The sequence below is a fragment of the Macrotis lagotis genome, chromosome 2 (genome assembly GCF_037893015.1).
Source record: "Macrotis lagotis isolate mMagLag1 chromosome 2, bilby.v1.9.chrom.fasta, whole genome shotgun sequence".
NCBI classification, from domain to species: domain Eukaryota; kingdom Metazoa; phylum Chordata; class Mammalia; order Peramelemorphia; family Peramelidae; genus Macrotis; species Macrotis lagotis.
Genome location: NC_133659.1, coordinates 261,972,302 through 261,995,659, shown reverse-complemented (window position 1 = coordinate 261,995,659; position 23,358 = coordinate 261,972,302). Strand labels below are relative to the sequence as shown.

The 23,358-nt window shown below is 37.4% G+C and overlaps 1 long non-coding RNA gene and 1 pseudogene across 1 annotated transcript; both read right to left on the bottom strand.

Annotated features, from left to right (window-relative positions):
• Nucleotides 1–10,457: 10,457 nt before the first annotated feature.
• On the bottom strand, nucleotides 10,458–11,733 carry LOC141511672 (arrestin domain-containing protein 1-like; annotated as a pseudogene).
• A 6,499-nt stretch (nucleotides 11,734–18,232) lies between these two features.
• LOC141511671 (uncharacterized) lies at nucleotides 18,233–22,641 on the bottom strand. Its single transcript, XR_012475361.1, has 3 exons — nucleotides 22,522–22,641; nucleotides 20,853–21,130; nucleotides 18,233–18,345 (listed from the first exon to the last, which is right to left on the bottom strand). It is a non-coding gene; the product is annotated as an uncharacterized LOC141511671 (long non-coding RNA).
• Nucleotides 22,642–23,358: the final 717 nt, after the last annotated feature.

Below are 23,358 nucleotides of genomic sequence, written 5' to 3'. Positions count from 1 at the left end.
AAGTTTGAAATGAGAAATTTTTTTATCAATACCCTTTAACATATTGATCAAAAAACCAATTCCAAAAATTCAATTAACAATCATAATTTTCACAAGTAATATCCAAATAATTTTAGGTAAATTCTTTTCAGTATGGACAAAAAATTGTATGTTTATGATTTCTTAAATTACAAGTCTCCAGAATATTATAGCACATGGACCAAAACATTTTGAACTTAATTTATTTGAATATAGTCCCAGATTACCATACACAAAATGATGATGAATTTCACTTAAAATTAGACCAGAATATATTAATTACACATGGATCTATTTTCCAAATGCTATTCAGATGTTCAATTTATAATATAAATTATTTAGCATTTCATTTCTCATACGGGCTATTTATTCCAATATTTAATGTTATGAGATTCAATATTTCCAGCTAATCTGCTTCCAAAGGTTTCAGGTTGATAGTTATGATAAAAACAGCTTTAAACACATGGTTACAACTCCCAGTTCTGAATAGTCTTTTTTTTTAGTGACCTGGGATGCCTTGTCTCTTGCTCTGAATCTTATCAGATAAAGAGCGCATTCAATCACTTCAACCTTCTCCATTCCCAAATTCCCAGGAAATTTAAACTGTAAATATTAGGGTATAACTTATAAAGTTTTATAAACTGAAAAATTTAAAATTTCATACAGTAATGCGAGGACTTCCTAAAGATTTATTCCTGAATCTTTGGGAGAGTGTGATTTATCAGTTGATTTAACATTTACTTCTAGATTAAAGCTGATTGTAGAATGATTCTTATGGAATTCACCTATTTCAGCTGAACCAGATTTTAAATTAAGGTCAGCGACTTATAGCAAGCTATTTCCTGTTAGATTGATTATGTACGTAACATAATTTTCTAAACTAAAAATAAATTATACTCACCTTTCCTGGTTTTCATGATGAGATGGGTTGAGTTCAGCTCAAGGGTCTTCATGATTATATGATTTCCTTCAAGAGCAATGGGATGAGGACCAGAGATGGAAGTGCTTAAAGAGAGCAGCAACTGGGGGTGGGGAGGTGGGGAGATGGAGAACTGAGATAAGCTTGTTGGAAAAAAAAGAAAAAGGAAAGAAAGGAAAGAAAGAAATTTTACAAACCATAGAATGGAAATTAAACAACTATAGATTTAATTCGAGTTTTTGGAACCATCCAGATTAGGACTGGTCATGAAATAGCTTTGTACCGCCACTTGTAACACTGATTTTAAATGAAAGCCCAATTTATAGGGGTACCTCTCATAGAAGACATTATAGGTCTTCATACCCAGAATGAACTTAGAGAAATATAGACTTAGTCAAAATAGTCATTGTTTTAAAATTAGAGCAAGGAATTGAGGTGGGAGGACAGAGAAACAAAGATCCTCTTTTCAAAGCTGTGCATTTTTAGGGGTACCCATCACAGCCTGTCAAAAAAAAGGATGTGGTACCCCAATTTCTCTAGTCTAAATCTCAGTCACAACACAAAACTGGGGAAAGGTCCTCTTTGAATTTTGCCTTTAGAAAATGTATTAACTCTCAGTGTTTGTTCCATTAAGGGCAAACATTAATTTCCAGGATTTGGCCTTAAGAAAGAGTAAAACAGAATCGGGTCAACATACACATTTATTAATATATCTCTAAGATCACTGGTCATTCAGTTGAGTTTTGGAGGTGCAGGATGGGAGTACATAAACTCCAAAAGATAGAGCTTTGAAAGGAGTTTTTATACATTCCACTCACAGAAGGTGTTATCTGAAAAACTACATATGGTGTGTTCATCAAAGGAAGGAAGTGGTTTTTAATTCAGGATGGAGGCTAGATATTAAACACATTTATTAAGAGGCACTTCCAGGAGATCAAGCTGACAAAACAAAATACTCCCAAACCCAGGATCTTTGTGCTATATCAGTTATGCCTGAAGTTCTGCAAATGTAAATCTATCTTTCAGAATACTGGCTTGTCAACTAATCATTGATAAAATTTAATTAGCTTTTAGAGGTCAACACCTATTAATGGCTAAACAGAACTGGGATGCCAGGGCTCTCCTTTTCCCTTCACTTTGGGGGATCTCTATCATCAGGAGCTGGAGACATTTTCAGAAAGATTAGACATCCCCATTCTTTTTAAGGGTGCTAGAGAACTCTGGGGAGGGCTGAGATGTCCTTCAGGCCATGAGGATCAAGGTAGCATGTATAAAATATTTTATTTGGGATAAAATTAGATCCTTTGCTTTTGTGGGAACTCCTGGAATTATTCTCTGACTAGTATTTTTTTTATTTTTAAATACCCTTTAGAGTAAACCTTCCTAGAAATTTTTGGCAAAAAGTTGCTATAATATATAGTTGATTTTAAAAATATTCTAGTGATTCTGAGAAATCAATTCTATTGGTATAATTTTGAAAACATTTGATTGGTTGATTGCTTAAAAATTAATTTGTCTGTTGTTGAATTGTTGTAAGTATTACCTAGAGTACTTTCCTTTTCTGAAAGCAAAAAGACTTATAACTGAAATTGTCTGGATCTAAGATATATGAGTAACTGACATTGTTTACTACATCTCTGAAACTACCTATTTTATTATCTTGATGAATGAATTCGGAATTTTATTGAGTTTACCCTGGCAATATCAAGGATCCACCAGGACATTTGTTGTAGACTTTGACATAAAGGACCCAGAAGAAATTGTCTGGACCTCTCTGGGGAACACATATCATAAGAGAGATCCCAATAGAATTTTGAAATGCCTTGGTGCACATTTTTGCAGTCTACACTTGCATGAGCTTATGCACTGATAGAAGTGTTTCTACTCTGGATAATTTTTTTCATTATGAGAAGGGGAAATGCAAGCTGAACCAGGTGCAAAATCCTGTAGGAAGAGTTGTTTTAAAATTTGGAAATACTAGTGTGAATTAGGTTTTTGACTCACACAGAAACCAAATAACTTTGATTATGTTTTTTCTTTTATTTGTGAGTTGAGAAAGATCTGCAGAAGAATTTACGAAATTTGTAAAATTTTCCTTATTTTGTTGAATTTGAGAAAACTGTATTTTGGGAAAATTATGATTTTTATATTTTCTTGTAGGCTTCTATATGATATTATAATATTAACTATTTTAAGACCTTACTGAATAGTACTGGGGAAAAGTGAAAATTAGATTTGGGGGAGGTTATGACTAATTCCATGTTGTTCTGTATTTACCTTCTTTCTTTGGGTCTCATGTTCCCCCTCTCCTGAGAAACATGCAAAGAAAAAAATACTAGAATCCATTGGAAGTCCAAGTCTGGTGCCAGCATCAATGATAATTCCAAAAAGCTGCTGCAATTTAAAAATTCTCAGTTGGATCTTAGGATTGAGTTGGTGATCTGCCTACAGGTGAGACACTGTCTGCCCAGCCCCTGCCTCTCCTTGTCTTGATTACTTATCTGGTTTTAATAAAGGACCTAAACCACTTTGAAAAAATGTTATTCAAAGCAGTCCTGAATCTCCTGGATGCTCCAGCTAGGAATAATGTAATAGGACCCCTGATTCTATTTTGTTGCTTTTTGGAACTGGAACCATGATTAAGAGGGAGAACTCAAGCCCACTAGAATTGAAATTCTTAGACTAGTATAAGATGGCCCAGAGTGAAAACATTAGGCAAGAAAATTTTCACCAATCAAGAATGAAAGTTTCAAAGAATATCAAATACCATTGTAGTTCTGACTAAAAACAATGACAGCTAGTGATCCAGTAGCATTATTTCCATGTCCTGCTTCCAGAAAACCAAAGCCCTTGGGGTTTAGAGGAAATTTTGGTTGCAGAGATAAGAGGAAGAGATGTTACTGATAATTGGTCTATAAAAAGACAGGCTAGCTATACTATACTGTCCACAGATTGTTGACCTGAAGACCTTATTGACCTTCTGGAGACAGGTTGACTTTACATTTTATAAAGAAATATTTATTTACTTTTCCAATTACATGCAAAAATAGCTTAGAGCATCCATTTTTATAAGATTTTGAGTTCCACATATTTCTCCTTCCCTGCCTTCCAGATTATGCATGTATAACTATATATTACATATATTCTTATTAGTCAAATTGTGAAGGAAGAATCAGAATAAAGGGAGAAAATTCATGAGAGGCAGAAAATAAAACAGAAAAACTTCAAATTGGAAAATAGTATGCTTTGGTCTTCATTCAGACTATAATTCTTTTTTTCTGATTGTGGTTTATATTTTCTATTACATGACCTTTAGAAATGTCTTTGATCATTGTACTGCTGAGGAAAATTAAGTCTATCATAGTTGATCATCACACAATATTCTTGTTAATGTATTCAGTGTTCTCCTGATTCTGCTCACTTCATTCAGCATCATTCAGTTCATGCAGTTCTTTCTGGGCTTTTGTGAAGCTCATCCATTCATAATTTCTTATAGATCAAAAGTCCTTCATAATCCCACAATTTCATCAGTCATTACTCAATTAATGGGCATCCTCCCTTCAATTTCCAGTTGTTTGCTATTACAAAAAAAGACTGTAATGAATTCTTCCGTATTTGTATGTCTTTTCCCCTTTGTTATGGTCTCTTTGGGATACAGACCTACCTAGTAATGCACAAAATGTATGCAAAGCTTTTTGTTTTTGTTTTTAATTTTATTTATTGAAGGAAATGGGGTAAAGTGGCTTGCACAGGGTCACACAACTAGGTAATTGTTAAGTATCTGAGGCCAGATTTGAACTGAATTCCTCCTGGGAATTCAGGGCCAGGGTCAGTGCTCTATCAACTATGCCACCTAGTTGTCCCAGTATGCCTGGTTTGATTGTCATTTGGGTGTAGTTCCAAATTATTCTACAGAATTATTAGGTCACTTCACAACTTCATCAACAATGCATTAGTATATCAGTTTTCCCAAGTCTCCTTCAACAATGATCATCTTCATTCTTTGGTCATAATGGACAACCTGAAAGCTATGGGGTAGAACCTCAGAGTTGTTTTATTTGGATTACTAGTATCAATATGATTTAAAGAATTATTCATATGCTTATAGCTAGATTTAATTGCTTCATCTGAAAAGTCCCTATTTATATCCTTTGATCCTTTATCAGTTTGGAATAGTTACACATTTTGTTTTAATTGATCACCAAAAATCACCATACTGATTTTTTACCCAGTGTTGCTGGAGCATTGCTGGTGCCTCACTGATGCAGAAGAAAAAACAAGATTCATAGGATCAAGTATATTCATAGCATCCAGAACATCATCAGAAGTCTTTTTGTCCTATGAAGTCAGGTCATGGGGTGAATTGATTTTCGAAAAAGATTCCTGTGAAAAATGTTTTTGCACAACATTCCTCTCATGCCATTGGCATGTTCCTCTTTGAATGTGAAGAACAACTCCCAAAATTTGGAGGACTCTCCCATGAACCAACTATAGCAGCTGATTCCTTTCAGTATCTTTGTTGCTTCTCTAAATGGTAAAAAATTCTAAATTGCTTAAAGGAAAGTATTCCAATAGTCTCTGGAATACTTCCCTCCCTTATCTAATCTGACAAGTTGTTCCCTTATATTTAATAATAATAATTCTATTTGGAAAGACACATTACTATAGAATTCTAATGATATACATTCTCTTTGATAGTACATTTCTTATTTCATTGTATAACCAATTGAATTACAGTTATCCATTCTACATTGTGGGATATCAAAGAAGTGTTCCCTGGAATCTGGAAAGTTCACGTAAATTTTTAGCTCCTTCTTTCGTACCAGGGAAGAAGTCTGACTGTTTCCTTTTTCTTTTATGAGATACATTATTGTAAAATTTGGTTTAGGTATTTGATCATAGGCTTTATGTTATATCTTGCCCTTTGTGTGTTATTCACAACTTTTACAAAACTTATGTAACATTCCCATTTGATTTCTTAAACCAACCTATGTTATACTGAAACAACTATAGGAAAGTGTTGCTGTAGAAAGGATAACTGTATAATAGTCATTTTTCTTTGTCTCATATGATGGATAAATAATAATTGAACTGTGAATGACATGTTCCCATCAAATATTTGTGAGGTATGTTATACTCCATGTGTAATCAAACTTGCCTGTACATGTTGTGCTGGATTATACACATTACCAAGTCAAACCAATTGAAAATTCTTTTTAAGAGAAGCAAATGAAACCTATACCAAAGAGCACAGAGAACTATTTTGAAACTTGAACTTGCATGAGAATGCCCAGATCTTCTGATGTTGGGGTACCCATTGTCATCTACAATATGGATAGATATATCTTCTTTTGATTGATTAGGAGTCTAGAAAAAAATCTGACTTTAAAATTGAACAAACTGAAACAGCCTCAAGTTTTCCTGCATGCTGTTTCCTCTCCATTTATCTTGTGTCCTGAGGGTGAACATTAGAGGGTTTTGTTTGTTTGGTTGTTGTTTTTATTTTAAAGATTTTAATTATTTTGAGATTTACAATTTTCCCCCTAATCTTACTTTGCTCCTCCCACCCCTACAGAAGGCAATATGCTAGTCTTTACATTGTTTTCATGGTATACATTGATCCAAATTGAATGTGATGAGAGAGAAATCATATCCTTAAGGAAGAAACATAAATTATAAGAGATAGCAATATCCTAAAATAAGATAACAGTTTTTTTTTCTAAATAAAAGTTAATAGTCCTGGATCTTTGTTCAAACTCCACAGTTCTTTCTCTGGATACAGATGGTATTCTCCAATGCAGAGAGCCCTAAATTGTCCCTGCTTGCTGCACTGATGGAATGAGCAAGTTCATCAAGGTTGCTCATCAACCCCATGTTGCTGTTAGGATGTACAGTGTTTTTCTAGTTCTGCTCATCTCACTCAGCATCAAATCCTTCCAGGCTTCCCTGAATTCCCATCTCTCCTGGTTTGCAATAGAACAACAGTGTTCTATGACATACATATACCACACTTTGCTAAGCCATTCCGCAATTAAAGGACATTTACTTGATTTCCAATTCTTTGCCACAACAAACAGGGCAGCTAAGAGATGTTTTTACCCTTTTCATCATCTCTTCAGGGTATAGACCCTGTAGTGGCATTGTGGGATGAAAGGATACTTACATTTTTGTTGCCCTTTGGGCATAGTTCCAAATTGCTCTCCATAAAGGTTAGACGAGTTCACAGCTCCACAAACAATGTAATAGTGTCCCAGATTTCCCACAACCCTGCCAAATATAATCATTGTCCTTTCTGGTTATATTGGCCAGTCTGAGAGTTGTGAGGTGGTACCTCAGAAAAGCTTTAATTTGTATTTCTCTAATAAGTAATGATTTAGAGCAATTTTTCATATGAATATGGATTGCTTTGATATTCTCATCTGTAAAATTGCCTTCGCATAACCTTTGACCAATTGTCAACTGGGGAATGTTGTTTTTTTTTTTTTTAATTTGACTCAGGTCTCTGTATATTTTAGAAATGAGTCCTTTGTCAGAAACATTAGTTGTAAAAATTGTTTACCACTTTACTACATTTCTTTTGATCTTGGTTACATTGGTTTGCAAAAGCTTTTTAATTCAATGTAATCAAAATCATCTAGTTTGTTTTTAGTGATGTTCTCCATCTTTTCCTCAGTCATAAACTGCATTCCTTTCCATAGATCTGACAGGCAAACTAGTCCTAGATCTTCTAGTTTGCTTATAGTATTATTTTTTAAGTCTAAAACCTGTATCCATTTGGATCTTATCTTGGTATATGGTGTGAGGTGTTGGTCTAATCCAGATTTCTTCCATATTAACTTCCAAGTTTCCCAGTAATTTTTATTGAAGAGAGAGTTTTTATCCCAATAGCTGGAATATATGGGTTTATCAAACAGCAGATTACTATAATCATTTCCTGCTATTGCACCTAGTCTAATCCACTGGTCCACCACTCTATTTCTTAGCCAATAACACACACAGTTTTGATGACTGATGCTTTATAACATACTTTTAGATCAGGCAGGCCTAAGGCACCTTCTTTTACACTTTTTTTCTTTGAATCCTTGGAAATTCTTGACTTTTTATTTCTCCATATGAATTTACTTACAACTTTTTCTAACTCATTAAAGTAATTGTTTGGAATTTTGATTGGCAGGGCACTAAACAGGTACTTTACTTTTGGTAGAATTGTCATTTTTATTATATTAGCACAGGATAGCTAGGTGGTGCAATGATAGAGAATCAGCCCTGAAGTCAGGAGTACCTGAGTCCAAATCTGGCCTCAGACACTTAATAATTATGTAACTGTGTGGCCTCGGGCAAGCCACTTAACCCCATTGCCTTGCAGAAAAAAAGCAAAAAAACAACAAAAAAAGATAATTTATTATATTAGCCCGACCTATCCATGAGCAGTTGATGTTTGCCCACTTATATAAATAAGATGTCATTTGTGTGAGAAGTGCTTTGTAATTTTTTCCAAAATGTTTCTGAGTCTACCTTGGCAAATAAACTCCCCAATATTTTATACTGTCTGAGGTAAATTTGAATGGGATTTCTCTTCTCTTCCTGCTGCAACTTGTTAGTCATATATATATATAGAAAAGCTGAGGATTTATGAGGATTTATTTTATATCCTGCAACTTTGTTGAAATTGTTAATTGTTTCCAGTAGTTTTTTGGTTGATTTCTTTGGGTTCTCTAGGTATACCATCATGTCATCTGCAAAGAGTGAGAGTTTTGTCTCTTCCTTCCTAATTCTAATTCCTTCCATTTCTCTTTCTTCTGTAATTGCTGAAGCTAACATTTCTAAGATGATATTGAATAGTAGTGGTGATAATGGGCATCCATGTCTCACCCCTGATCTTATTGGTAATACCTCTAACCTCTTCCCATTAAATATAATGCTTGCTGATGATTTCAGATAGATACTGTTTATTAGTCTATGGAACAGTCCATTTATTCCTATACTCTCTAGTGTTTTTAGTAAGAATGGGTGCTGGATTTTGTCAAAAGCTTTTTCAGCATCTATTGATATAATCATATAATTTCTGACAGGTTTGTTGTTGATATAATTAATTAGACTAACAGTTTTCCTAATATTAAACCACACCTGCATTCCTGGGATGAATCCTACTTGGTCAAAAGGTATTATCCTAGTGATAACTTGTAATCATTTTGCTAAGAATTTATTTAAGATTTTTGCATTTATATTCATCAGGGACATAACTCTATAATTTTCTTTCTCTGTTTAAACTCTTTTTTTTTACAAAACAAAAACTTTATTTACATGTAGATTTTCATGCCTCCAAGGCTGGGGGTGGGGATGAAGGGAAGAGGGCAGGCATATTTTATCAATAAATACCTGAACAGGAGAGGGAGGAGCGGTCTAGATAAAACAGAGCCAAAGAAAAACAGGAAGTGACAGGATTCCCTATGGCTCTTAAAACCTCCCTAAGCTTGAGAACAGGTCTGCCACATGAGCCAATCTAAGCACTCTCTCTCAATATTGCACATAAGCTTTAAAGTTACTGGCCAAACTGGAGCCAAGACTGACCAACCTGACAGAAGACAAAGGCTTCCAGGATAGCTTGGGAGGAGGTAGGGGGGAGGCAGAGAACAGAACAGGTCACCAAGATGCTACTCACTCTCCCAGTCAGCCAAGAGGCTTAGACATTACTAGGAAACAGACTAAGATGGATGCAGAACCACCCATGCCATAGCATGCCTAGAACAGGTTGCCCAAAGGAAACCCAAGTCCAGAAGAAAGAAAGTGATGAGCACCAAGCTATATGTGAGTTAAAGGGAGGAGGTTACAGGTTGCAATTCAGTAGATGTCAGGGAGAGCAGTGGAACCAAGCCCACCTGTCTCCACCCTGCCCATAATCCCACCTGGGGACAGGAAGTTAAAAACCAGTTCCTGGGGTCTCTTGCCCCAGCCTCAGGATGAACAGGGAATGGATCCTGGCCATAGGTGAATGGCAGGAGACCTCTTCATGCTATCCAAGAAAGCCAGGGCTATAGCAATGCTCCCCCAGCATGAGCCCAGAAGGAGAAAAGGCACAAGAGGGAGGGCCAGTGAAAATTTTCCCAGAATAATTGATTGATTGGATCCTGGGAATAAGGGAAGACCCTGCCCTTGGACAAACAATCAGTCCTCCCTGCACTAGAGCCAGTTTAGATATCAGCCATTTCAGGGCCCTGTAGCCTATGTGGGAAATGGAGCTACACAGTACAGCTTGAGCCCCAAGACCTCTCCCCCAGGGTCAGAATACACTGCCCAACCTGACAGGCAGAGAGGCCAGAGTTTTAGGCATGGGAGGGGAGGAGGGAGAGAACTCTCCAAGGAAATATAAAGTCGGAGGTCAGATAATCCAGCGGATATGAGCCTCCTCTTTCCCTCAAGGCCAAAGATTCAGCCAGTAGCTCCTTCCCTTCATAGCAATGAAAGCTTGGCCTGAGGCAGGAGCCACAGGAGCCCCACTAGGGTCTGAGGAGTCCACAAGTCAGTTCCCATTGCTCAAGCCTGAGCTGGCACTGCTGCAACTCTGTTCATAGGATGGGGGTGCCTCATAAGGATAGCCCCATGTGATATACTCAGGAGGCAAGATCAGGTCACTGGATGTAGGCATAGGCACCACAGGGCCTTCAGCAAAGTAGGGAACAGTGGCACCTTTGGACAAACAAAGGGGAGGCCGGCCAGGGCCCGGTGAACCATCTTCAGGGCCAGTCTCAGCCCAGGTCTCTGGAAAGCTCAGGCCAGGTGTATAACTGAAGGGCCATGCTTACTGCTGCTGCGAGTGGCTCTTGGTAGGGAGGGAGACATTGGCCATAGGGCAAGACCCAGAGGATGTCATATCCAAGTCCTCAGGTGGTGCAGTAGGCACTGGGGGGGTGGGTGTCCAGAGAGGGCTAGGCCAGGACTCAAGGGAGAGCAATTCACTGCAATGTTGCCAATGAAAAGGGGCAAATTCACTGTTGCTTCAGGTGCCTTCAGTGAGACCTGAATATAGTAGTCTATGTAGATGAGGCTGCAGCCAGGAAGCACTGACTATGGCAAGGCTGGCACCAAGATCTGCTCCCGCCATTCAGCTCATTTCCAGGTCTTCACGCCTGAGCCTTCAACGTCTGCAATTGTCCGAAGATCATAGATCCAGCGCTTGGCCTTGTAGGATACTTTCTGGAGGAGGCTGGCCACCACAGGCCTGGTGTCCTTGCCAGATTGGTTGTCAATATCAGCACGGAGCTAGACCACCTGACCTACAACATAGCCTCTGAGGTCAGTGCTTGCAGTGCGGATGATGCTCCCACTCTTCACCAACTTGTAAGAGAACTTCTTGGTGGCCTCATTGGGTTGCTCAATTTCTGGGAGGCTGTTGAGGTTTAAGGGACTGAGGATATAGAAGATATGACTGCATTTGTGATCCTTGGAGAAGTGAGGGGTGTCGATAATAGCTCGCAACAGGTGCACGATCTTCCCAAAGGGGCCCTCAAAGGATGTGGGTGCTGTGGTTGACAATAGGAACTGGAAGGGGAAGGTGTGTTCTCCTGGAGACAAAGTTCCTTTGTCAGCCAGGGATAATGTACTATTGATCTATGCTTCTTTAACTGTCCATGATGTATTGTTGGCCTTGCTGGACACTTCACAGGATCCTATGCAGGTCACCCAGATAGGCGCAGGCTCACCGTTCTGGACAGAGGCTCTCCGGGGCTGTAGATAACATGGCTATTGCTGAGGCACATCTCAAAGAGCTGGAGCTTCCCCATGGTCCTAGCCGCCCCAGGCCCCGGCCCCGGCCCACGCTCAGGCCCCGGCCTGGCCCGGCTTCGCCTGCTCAGGTCTCTCCAGACTCCTCTGGACTCTGGCTCCAGCTGCCAACAATGCCGGAAGCCAGCCAAGTGCCCGCCCCTTAAAGGGCCGGGGCTGCCCCTTCCTGCCCGTCCTGCCCCCTCCTAGGTGGGGAGAGATGGGCGGGGACTCTTCCTTCTTTAGGTATCATAAAAAGTGTTAGGCAGGCAGAGTTCCATCTTCCCCTATTTTCCCAAAGAGTTTATATAGAATTGGAAACAATTGCTCCTTAAATATTTGGTATAATTCACTTGTGAATCCATCAGGCCCTGGAGATCTTTTCATAGGGTGTTGTGTCATATGTATTCCAGGCTAAGAGCTATGAAGGGTTAACACAGAAATAGTTATGTGCTTTAACAAGCAAGATGTGCTTCAGAGCTTAGACAAGGGAGTAACTTCATGTCTGAGCTAAGGAGGTACATTCCCAGGCTCAGATAGATAGTGCATTCTGAGATAATTACCTTCTGCACTCTGTTTATCAAGTCACTGTTTGGTTCTCAAAACAATATTCACTCTGTTTATCATAACACTGTTTGGTTCTCAAAACAATCACCTAAGACATACACAAGGTATGCATGTGAAAAAAATGCTTGCTAAAAACGCTGATGTAATTGGTTATGTAAATGTAGAGTATAAAACTATGTATCCTGTGATCAATAAACGAACCAGCTTATGCATCATATTGATGTCGGCCTGGGTTCCCTCCTCCGGACTCGACAATAGGGAGTTCAATGATGACTGGTTGAATATAATTTTCTGAGATAAGTTTGTTTAGGTATTTAATCTCCCCTCATTTAGCCTGTGCACCTTATATTTTTGTAAATATTCATCCATTTCACCTATATTGTCAAGTTTATTTAAATAGAGTTGTGCAAAATAATTATGAATTATTAAAATGATTTCTTCCTCATCGGTGGTGAGTTTACCTTGTTCTTTTCTGATACTAGCAATTTGGTCTTCTTTGTTCTTTTTTTTTAAATCAAATTGATGAGTTTATCAATTCTATTTTTTTTCATAAAACCAACTCTTGATTTTATTTAGTAATTCAATAGGTTTTTTGCTTTCAATTTTATTAACTTCTCCTTTAATTTTTAGAATTTCCAATTTGTTATTTCATTGGGGATTTTCAATTTGTTCTTGCTCTAATTTTTTTAGTTGCATACTTAGTTCATTGATTTCTTCTTTCTCTAATTTATTCATGTAAGCATTTAAAGATACAATATATCCTCTGTCAGCCACTTTGAGTGAATCCCTTGGTTTTTGGTATGTTGCTTCATTATTGTCATTATCTAGGATAAAATAATTATTCTTTCCATAATTTGTTGCTTGATCCACTCATTCTTTAAAAATGAGGTTATTCAGTTTCCAATTAGTTCTGGGTCCCTGGTCCAATATTGCATATGATTTTTATTGCATTGTGATCTGAGAAAGATGTATTCACTATTACTGCCTTTCTGCATTTGATCATTAGGTTGTATGCCCTAGTACATGGTCAATTTTTGTATACTTGCCATGTACTGCAGAGAAAAATGTATGTTCCTTTCTATCCCCATTTATTTCCTCCATACGTCTAGCATACCTAGTTTTTTCTAACAATCTATTTACCTCCTTAACTTCTTTCTTTTTTACGTCATGATTTGATTTATCTAGATCTGATAGCAGGAGGTTGAGGTCTCCCACTAGTAGAGTTTTGTTGTTTATGTCTTCCTCTAGTTCTTTCAGCTTCTCCTCTAAGAATTTGGGTGCTATCCCATTGGGTGCCTATATATTCAGTATTGAAATCACTTTATTGTCTATGGTACCTTTTAGGAGGATATAGTTTCCTTCCTTATCTCTTTTAATGTTATCTATTTTTGCTGCTGCTTTGTCTGAGAATAAGGATTACTAACTCTTGATTTTTTTTACTTCAACTGAAGCAAAATTTATTTTCCTCCAGCCTTTTACCTATACTCTATATGCATCTCTCTGCTTCAAACGAATTTCTTGTAAGCACCATATTGTAGGATTCTGTTTTTTAATCTAGTCTGCTATTTGCTTAAGTTTTAAGGGAGAGTTCATCCCATTCACATTCAAAGTTATAATTACTATCTCTTTATTGCCCTCCATGTAATCTTCCCTCTGTTTGTATTTCCCCCCTTTTCTTCCCTTTATCCGTATTCCCCAGTATTTTGTTTCTGAATACCACCCCCCTTTGGTGTGTTTGCCCTCCTATATCCACCACTCCTTTCTTTCCCCTTTCCCTTTTTTCCTTTTCCCTTCCCTTCCTTCTGTTAGTTTGCCTTTTTTCTCCCCCTCACTGTCTCTGTCCTCCCTCCACTTTTATCCTTTAATACTAAAAAGGCAATTTTTTTTAAGTTAACTGAGTATGTGTGTAAGTCAACTTATGCCAAGTCTTATGAGAGGAAGATTCAGGTTTTTCTAATCTCCTCCCTTATTACCTTCTATTACCATAGGTCTATTTTACCTCTTAATGTAATGAGATTTACCCCATTCAATCCCCTTTCTCCTCCCATCTCCTTCCTGTCCCCTTTAAGGAAGAAGTGTTTTTAAATCATTCTATCTGAGTCATAGAAAATTCTGATTATCCATCACTTCTAGCTTAGTATATTTTATCTAACAGAGTTATAATTCTTGAAAGTCATTAGAGTCTTTCTCCCAAGTAGGGTTATAGCCAGTTTCATTCCATTGGATAGTAGTCTCATGCATAAGTCATGAGTGTCCATCACTTCTGGCTAGGTATATTCTCGCTGTTAGAGGTACAATTCTCAAGAGTTCTGAGAATCTTTTTCCCATGCTGGGATATAGCCAGTTTCATCTTATTGGATAGCAATTTTTTTCTTTACCCCCCCCCTTTTTTAATGCATCTCTTGAACCTCCTGTTTAATGTCCAAATTGCCTATTTAATTCTGGGATTTTCATCAGAAATTTTTGGAATTCTTTCATTTCATTAAATGTCCATCTTTTCCCCTGAAATAGAAGGCTCAACTTTGCAGGATAGTGGATTCTTGCTTGCATTCGGAGCTCCCTTGCTCTTCAGAATATCTCCTTCCAGGCCATTTGATCCCTTAATTTTGGTGCAGCCAAGTCTTGCCTAAACCTTACTGTTGTTCCCTGCTATTTAAATTTTTTCTTTTTGACTGCTTGCAGGATTTTCTCTTTTATCTGATAGTTCTGGAATTTGGCCACAACAGTCCTTGGTGTTTGCATTTTAAGATCTTTTTCCATAGGGGATAGATATATTATTTCAATAATTACTTTACCCTCTGGTTCCATGATATCTGGGCAATTTTCCATCACTAGATCCTGTAACATTAAGTCCAGGCTTTTTTTTTCTCCTCAATGTTTTCAGGAAGACCTATAATACTCAGGTTGTCCCTCCTCGATCTATTCTTAAGGTCAGTGGTTTTGCTGATGAGGTATTTTGCATTTCCATCTATTGGTCCTATTTTTTTTTTGTTTTGTTTAACAGGCTCTCCTGTTTCAGGAAATCATTAGTTTCTGCAGACTCCATTCTTTTTTTTTTTTAGAGAGGAGTTTTCTTCATTTACCTTTTTTGCTACTCCTTTTCCAATTGGTCATTTCTGTTTTTGAAAGAGCATTCCATTTGACCAATTGAGGGTTTGAGAGAATTATTTTCTTTCCACATTTGTCCATTTGAGGATCTGAGAGAGTTATCCTCATTTTGTATTTGTCCAGTTGTATTTTCCAATGATTTGTTTTCTTGTTGCAATGTGTTAAACTTCTCTTGGGTTTCTTATCCCAAATTTTCCAATTGATTTTTAATCTCCTTCCTTATTTCTTGAAGGAAGTCTTTCTGTGCTGCAGACCAGGTAACATTCTCCTCAGAGGTTCTAGGTCTCTCTGAGTTAGGTTCTTTTCCTTCTAGGAATTTTTCTATGGAGCCATCCTTCCACTGACCTGTCTTCATATTTTTAGGACCTTGAGTTGGGGAGAGGTTGGTTCAAAGAGGTTTGGTTTTGGGATCCCTAGAGGTTTTACTCATTGAGTGTAATTTTTCCAGCTGGCCAGTAGGGAGTACTGGTTACTTACTCTGGAGTGTCTTTCACCTTGCCTGAAGTCTTCTCCATTGGCCCAAGATTGTGGAATACCAATCCTGAGATAGATGTTCTTTCTCCTGTCTTTTCTTTCTGGGTTTTTGATTCAGATTTCTGTTAAGAAGTTTATTTCATATCATTTATTGGGGAAAAGAAAAGGAAATTTTAGAACTGTGCCTGTCTTCTCTCCGGCATCTTGGCTGGAAGTCCTCTCTGAAGATCACAGTTTACCTAGAGCATATATGTCATGAACTGAACTGTAGGAGGGAAAGGACTTTCATTTCCTACTCTCCTTCTTTTACCTTGTCTTTGAAAATTAGAATGACAGTGATTGCATGTGTTCTTTGGAGATATTCCCCACTGAACATGGGGATTTCAGACATGGTAATCTTAAAGGCTAGATCCTAGAATTCTAGATGAATTGTTGAACTCAGTCAGTTCAGCAGGGAATCCAAGAAAAGTCAGAGAGTGTGTGGGATTTGAATTTTGGGCAGGGTCTCTATAGGAATGGAATTAAGCTGTGTATGTAATCCCCTTCCTTTCATTAAGTCTGAAGTGATACAAAGTGGAAGGTTTTGTGTGTGTGTGTGTGTGTGTGTGTGTGTGTGTGTGTGTGTGTGTGATCAAGTTCACATATTCAATTATTTGAATATTTGATTATGGTTCTTGGTGCAAATATTCTTTTATAGAAGCTAATTTAATGGTTAATGGCTAAATGAAACTGGAGCTCAAAGGATTTCCCCCGTATACTGTATTTCCCCATGTATAAGATACACTCTATCACAAAATTTGGGGTCTAAACACTGGGTGCATCTTATACAATGGTTGCAGACTTTTTTTCCTTGCACTTCCAGGTTTTACATGCTTGTCTTTGAGCTCATAGGTTTGCATTTGTTACTGGTTTATTAGGTTATGTTTTGCCACATTCTTCTCAGAAATGGCCCAGAAAATATTTTGTACAGTGCAGAATTCAAGTTCAAATTGATTCAATTTCCAAAAGTGAATGGAAATCAGACTGCTGAACTTCAGTTTGGTCCTCTCCTAGCTGAGAAAGTAATCTGAGGTTGGCTACGGGAAGAAGAAACCCCACTGAATATGCCATGGCAGAAGAAGGGCATGAGAGGCAAAGCAGATAAATGGCCTGATTTAGAGATGGAATTGAAGGTATGGATGGAAGAGCAAAGGAAGATTGGAATTCCTGTATCCACAAAGATGGTTCAGTATGAGGCAAGAAGAATTGCTGATGAAAAGGAAGTGATTGATTTCAAAGGAGGACAAAATTGGTGCTTCAGGTTCATGAAAGGTAATGGACTAAGCATGTGTCCATGCACCACACCTGCCCAGGGAGTGCTTGTGATCAACCACAGGCCAGAGCACAGGAAGGAGAGCATCAGAGCCTCTCCTAAGACAGTGATTCATCATCAAACCCAGACGAGGACAAGTTAACGGATGGGAGTTTAGACATAAATTTTATGATGAATAAATTGAGTTCAATAAATCTATGTAATACATTTCTTTTAAATTTTGGACCCCCAAATTAAGGTTTGTCTTATTACATGGGGAAATATGGTACTTGTAACACCAAATCCCAGATGGTTGGAAGCATTTTCAAAGAGCCTAAATATCTGTTTACCCTCTTAATGATACTGGACTCAACTCTGTGTGTGTGCGGGGGGATGAGAGGGGTAAAATGTAACATATCTGGTATTTAGACAGTGAGGGATGGTTCATCCATGTTATATCTAAATGAATTAAATTACTCAGGGTCTACTTGCAGTTGCAAGACTTTCTCAAAATCATACTCTTCACTCTTCTCATTCTTGTTCTTGATCTCTCTCTCTCTCTTTGTCTCTCTGTCTCTCTGTCTCTCTCTCTCTTCCTCTCTCCCTCTTGCTGTCCCTCTCTCTCTGTCTCTGTCTTTCTTTGTCTCTTGTGTCTCTCTCTATCACACACACACACACACACACACACACACACACACACACACACAGACACCTCCATGATTGTTTCCACCCAAAGCAAACTTTGGATTTGAAATTTTGGGGAATCTGTCAAGACTTGATCTAAATGAGAAATATTTTTGTTTACTTGAAAATATGTGGAAGCCCATAGGAATATTCCTTCACATTTTGGAGGGCTTCTATCTATTATATATGTACTTTGTGTGGATGTGCAAGAGCTGGTCACTGAGGTTCTAGGCAGCATTTGAATAGCTTGAGAAAGGACAGGGATTTCTCTTGAAATTACCCTCCCTAGATATCAGGAAATTCTCACTTTACCCTCTGTTCAAATCCTCTCTCCAAGAGATTTGTTCAGAAAAGGCAAACAGAAGTTTTGATGCTTTGGTTAAATGATTTAGATTGATGCAAATGTAAATTTATTGATTTCCTTTTAAAAATCCTTTTTAAGAATTGGTTCCTACAGTTTCATATTGTCTTGTCTCTCAGCCAAGAATACCATTTTCCAATTCTTCATCCAAATCAAAAATACCTGGAAAAAAAGATAACTGGAATGAGAGCATGGCTTTGTTGTGAACCTGAAGAGGCTCTAGGACGACCCAAGTCCACCCAGACTTTCCATTTCCCTGAACCCACCCTCCTTCTGAACCACACAAAGACCAAATATATGGGATAGAGGCTTAGGGCTGCTGCCAGAATGATCCAGATCAGACATGCTAAGGAATGGGGCACATGTTCTCCTTCTATGCAGCTTAAACTGCAGAAAGGAAATGGATTCACAGAATCATTATAGAACTTGAAGGGACCTGGTCCTCTTGTAGCTCCTCCCCATGCTCTTTTCCCTCCCATCTCTCTCTCTCTCTCTCTCTCTCTCTCTCTCTCTCTCTCTCTCTCTCTGCCTTTGCACTGGTCCCCTCCAAGACTTAAAGACTCTGCCTCTTCCCTAGCTTCCTTCTGGATCAATTACAATCTCACCTCTGCCAGAGGGCTTTTCTGGTCACCATAGGTCCTCCTACTTTTCATATTACTTTCATAGACATTTAGTCTATAACGTTTCTTTATCTAGATGTTATTTATATGTTGCTTGTTGCATTTAAAATATAAGCTTCTTAAGGGAGTGTGGTTTTGTTGTTTGGTTTTGTTTTCATTGTATGTCTTGTGCCTAATACCATAAAACCTGTGTAATTAATGCTGTGAATGTCTGAAAGCTCAATGTTATGCATTATTCAAAAAAAGTAAAGACTTCACTAGACTCACTCTCCAAAATAAGTTCATACCTTTTTGCTTAAGTTTCAAGAATGGATCTTAGGGAATGTAAATGAGGCCTGGGAAGGGAATCTTGAAAATGTTTATTTTGGGGCCTAACTTTGGATAAAGACACTCCTGTATTGGAAATATTTTTGACCCACTCTCTCCAATATTGGTAAAATATTGGCCCAATGTGTCTAACATCTACTGGATCTGAGAATTAATTTCTGCTCTGTTACTAAAGCTGCCAATTCATGCATGAGAGAATCTCCCAAACATTTTTCCCCATTACCCTGCATTCATGAAGGTCTACTGAAGCACCATTTCTTTAAGGTGTGCCAACCCTTTTATGAAAATGACCATTAGATCTCCCCAATCTATTTTTTAAGATAAGGAAACTGAGCTTCAGAGAAATAAATGACTTCCATATTATCTCTCAATTATTACCTTTGGAATTTGAAAATTGTTTTCCTGGAGTGTTTTCTCTCCCAACTCAGATCCTTGACATAAATGAGCAAAGTATTAGGAGGAACTGATCTATTATTGCTCCCCTGCCCTACCCTTAGAAACCATGCATGAATGTGTATAGTCCCTTACTAGAAGTCAACAAATCATTGGCTTGGGACAGAAATAAATGGATCTGTACAATCTTCAGTTTTCTTGATGATCGGACAGTTGAAGTTGTCTTTGGAGAGACAGTAATTGTCTGTGAGGCTATTTCTGCACCAAATCTTGGATTGGTTTTCTCTTCTGAGGCCTTTTTCTCTAGACCTGGTAAAGTAGAATCAGGTTTAACCACACATTGAAATTTTAATCTTTAGTGTTATCAAACCTTTCCACTTTGAGGAGGGGGATGAAGGTACTTGGGCATAGACCAGACTGTAAAGTGTAATAAAGAGTCTCTTGATAGGACTTGTGTTTTGGGGTCCTTTTACAATAGGAGAGGGAACTGGTTGGACAGAGCTGCAGCCTGTCCATTTAAGGAAAGGCATTTGTTTTGTAGGAAAGGGGTGTTCAAATATGCCAAAGAGATTTTGTGGGTTCAGTTGCAGACCACCCAAACATTCTGATTATCATAATAAATTGACTCAGTTGAACTTTTTTACTCCCCAGTGCATAATGTTTACATTATACTGTATACATTGTGCATATCATACCATACCATATCATACCATACCATATCATATCATATCATATCATATCATATCATATCATATCATATCATATTGTATAGTATTGTACTGTATTAATTATATTATACTAATCATATTATATTAATTATATTATATTATTTATGTTATATTATATTATATTATATTATATTATATTATATTACATTATATTATATTTTATTACATTACATTATATTACATTATCATATCATATCAATCATGTCACATCACATCATATCATATCTTATATTTATTTATTATATTTATTATATTTTATTAATAATAATTGTGTAAAAGTACTAAGTACAAAGAAAACCAATATATATCTTAATTAACAATTTTGTTGTCCAACCATCTTTCAGTCATATCTGACACTTTTTGAGCCCATTTGGTGTTTTCTTCACAAAATACTATAGTGGTTTGCCATTTTCTATACTATTCCATTTTACAGATGAGCAAAGTGAGGCCAAAAAGATCAAGTGCTTTGCCTAGGGTCTTATGGCTAGGATAACTCTTCCTGACTACAAGTATGGGCACCTAGGCGTCCCATCTAAAAACTCTTAAATGGTAAAAATGTTAACTATGATAAGACTCTTAAACAAATTGAAATCATTTTTACCTGTGAAGGATCTTATCTCCATAATGATGGCTGCTGACTAATCAGGAGAGTGGTTACTGAAGACTTTTAGCAAGAAGTTTGTCACAGAGATCAACTCTTCTTTCCCTTGAACAATTAGAGGCCATTGTAGGGCTTCTAAGTGGTAATTTTAATAATATGTGGTTTCAGAGAATAGGGATGCTTGAGAAGGAGAAAGATGTAGAACAGCCAGTTGCTAGAGCAGTCAGAGGTCATGCAAGATTTATTAAGATCTTCTTCTTATATGGTGATTTTTCTGGCTACCCAAAGGAATTAAAATATTAATATCAATGATCATTGATCACAGATCACCCCAACACATATAATAATAATATAAATATGAAATCAAATAAATTTTAAATAATAAATATCATGAAACTTACTAAAATTTGACAGAGAGATATGATGTAAGCACATAGTGTTGGAAATGAGGGTCTCTAGTAGACTTAATCAAGGTAGATTTGCCACAAAATGTCAATATTTAGGAACAACAATCAATGCAGATCAGTACTTTTGTAGGGCAACAAGGGGCAACTTAAAACGTTGCCTTGCTCTTTAAGAGGATAAGTGATTTGTCTGGGTTTACTTGCTCTGATCCTCCTGGATTCATTGTTATCTAATTAGAGACAGGAGTGTTCTGTCATCTAGAGTTTTATAGTCTCCTCCCTCGCTACCCCCTCCCTGTCCCCCTACCCCCCACCAAGGAGAGAGCTTTGCTGAAGTGAGGGGGGGTTTCCTCTCAAATCTTTGCCTCACTTGTGCTCATTCAACATTTCTGTCCTCTTGATGCCCTTCATTTCAAATATTTCTTCCTTTTAAGACCTGGTTATGTATCTCTTTCAAAAACACAAGTAACTTATCTAATAGACTCTTTATTCTAATATACTTGTAGGAGAATATATATTGTAATATCATACCAAGAACATTCAGAACACAAGGAATTATCAAGTTTAGTTTTCTAACAGTCATATATAAACTCATAAAATGAATAACCCAGCAGAGAAGGTGATGATGTAAAAATCTCTCTGGCAACTCCTGAAATATGTCTTTTAGTATATAATATAGTTAATTATAATTAGATTTAAATAAATTATATTCATAAAAGTAAAATATATATTATGCCTTGAAATATAATACAGCTCTCAAAGAAGTTATATTCTATGATTTTTCTCTAAAATGATGCTTTTCCTTTGAGATTGATGACTCCTAATCTAGCAGGTATAGTAAGGCCTCATCGAGTTCTTTAGGCAGCTAGGTGCCCCAATGAATAAGCAGTTGGGAAGTCAGGAAGACTGATATTTTGTAGTTCAAATCTGATCTCAGATATGTCTATCTATGTGAGCCTGGGTAAATCATATTACTCTATTTGCTTCAGTTTTCTCATCTGTTATAAAAAGGTGAGAAAAGAAATGACAAATTATAATAGAATCTATACCAAGAATAGCAATGAAGTCACAAAAAGTCAGATGTGACTGAAAAATGACTGAAAAACTTTTAGGTCTTATTTTCTGTGATTGGGTATCTGGTCTTAGAAAAGGCTAATGTGACCGCAGGATAATTTACATGGCAGTTGGTAAAATTTGACTTTAAATCCTCTTCAGGATCATAGACCTTTGCTGAGAGAGATACTGGGGAATGGGACCATACTCACCAGCTCCCATGAGAACTCCAGCCAGAGTAGTCAAGAGGAGAAGCACTGGGACCCTCATCTTGCTGATACAATATGGAGAGGTTGCTTGAGGAGAAGAGGGAAGTGTTGACAGAACCACCTCTTGGCCACTTCTCTGCCACAGACTTTATAAAGATGCCAAAGAACAAAGGAAGTTTAAAGAGGTGTGTATCCTCCCTCCTCTGCAAGGTTTATGCAAATCCCTCTGCCTAAAGCTTAAAGCCTAAAACCATTTGGTTAATCAACAAGGGTTGGTGAGACATAGGTGTCTAATATTTTAAGAGGTTGGTCATGGCCAGCAGTGCTGTCTTACTTTTCACCAGGTGTCCAATTATGAATTTGTCCAAAACTAACCCAAGGTGGAGGACTGATCTGAGGGGGCCAGACCCAAGGACACTGGAGGGCAGAGGACTCCTACTCATTTGATATGAGTGGTAGGACTGTCCACATGGGGATCCAGAAAAAACTGTCCAGAAAGTTGACTGTCGAAATTCCCTTTGTTCCTCTCTCTGACCCTGACTTGGATGAATTCCAATTAAAGCCAGACTAGGGTAAATATTCCAGAGAATGAATTGATAAATGGAAGTAGTTAGAGAATAAATTTTCACACATACACACACACTCACAAACATACACATACACACATATATATACACATATATACACACATATATGTATATGTGTATATTTACTGTATATAATAAGAATATACCTAAATCAATGGTACAATCATCTCTGTGCACAATTGATGTAAATTGTAGGAGTAGAACTAGGAAGTATATACCTATATATGCACACATACACATATATACATACATA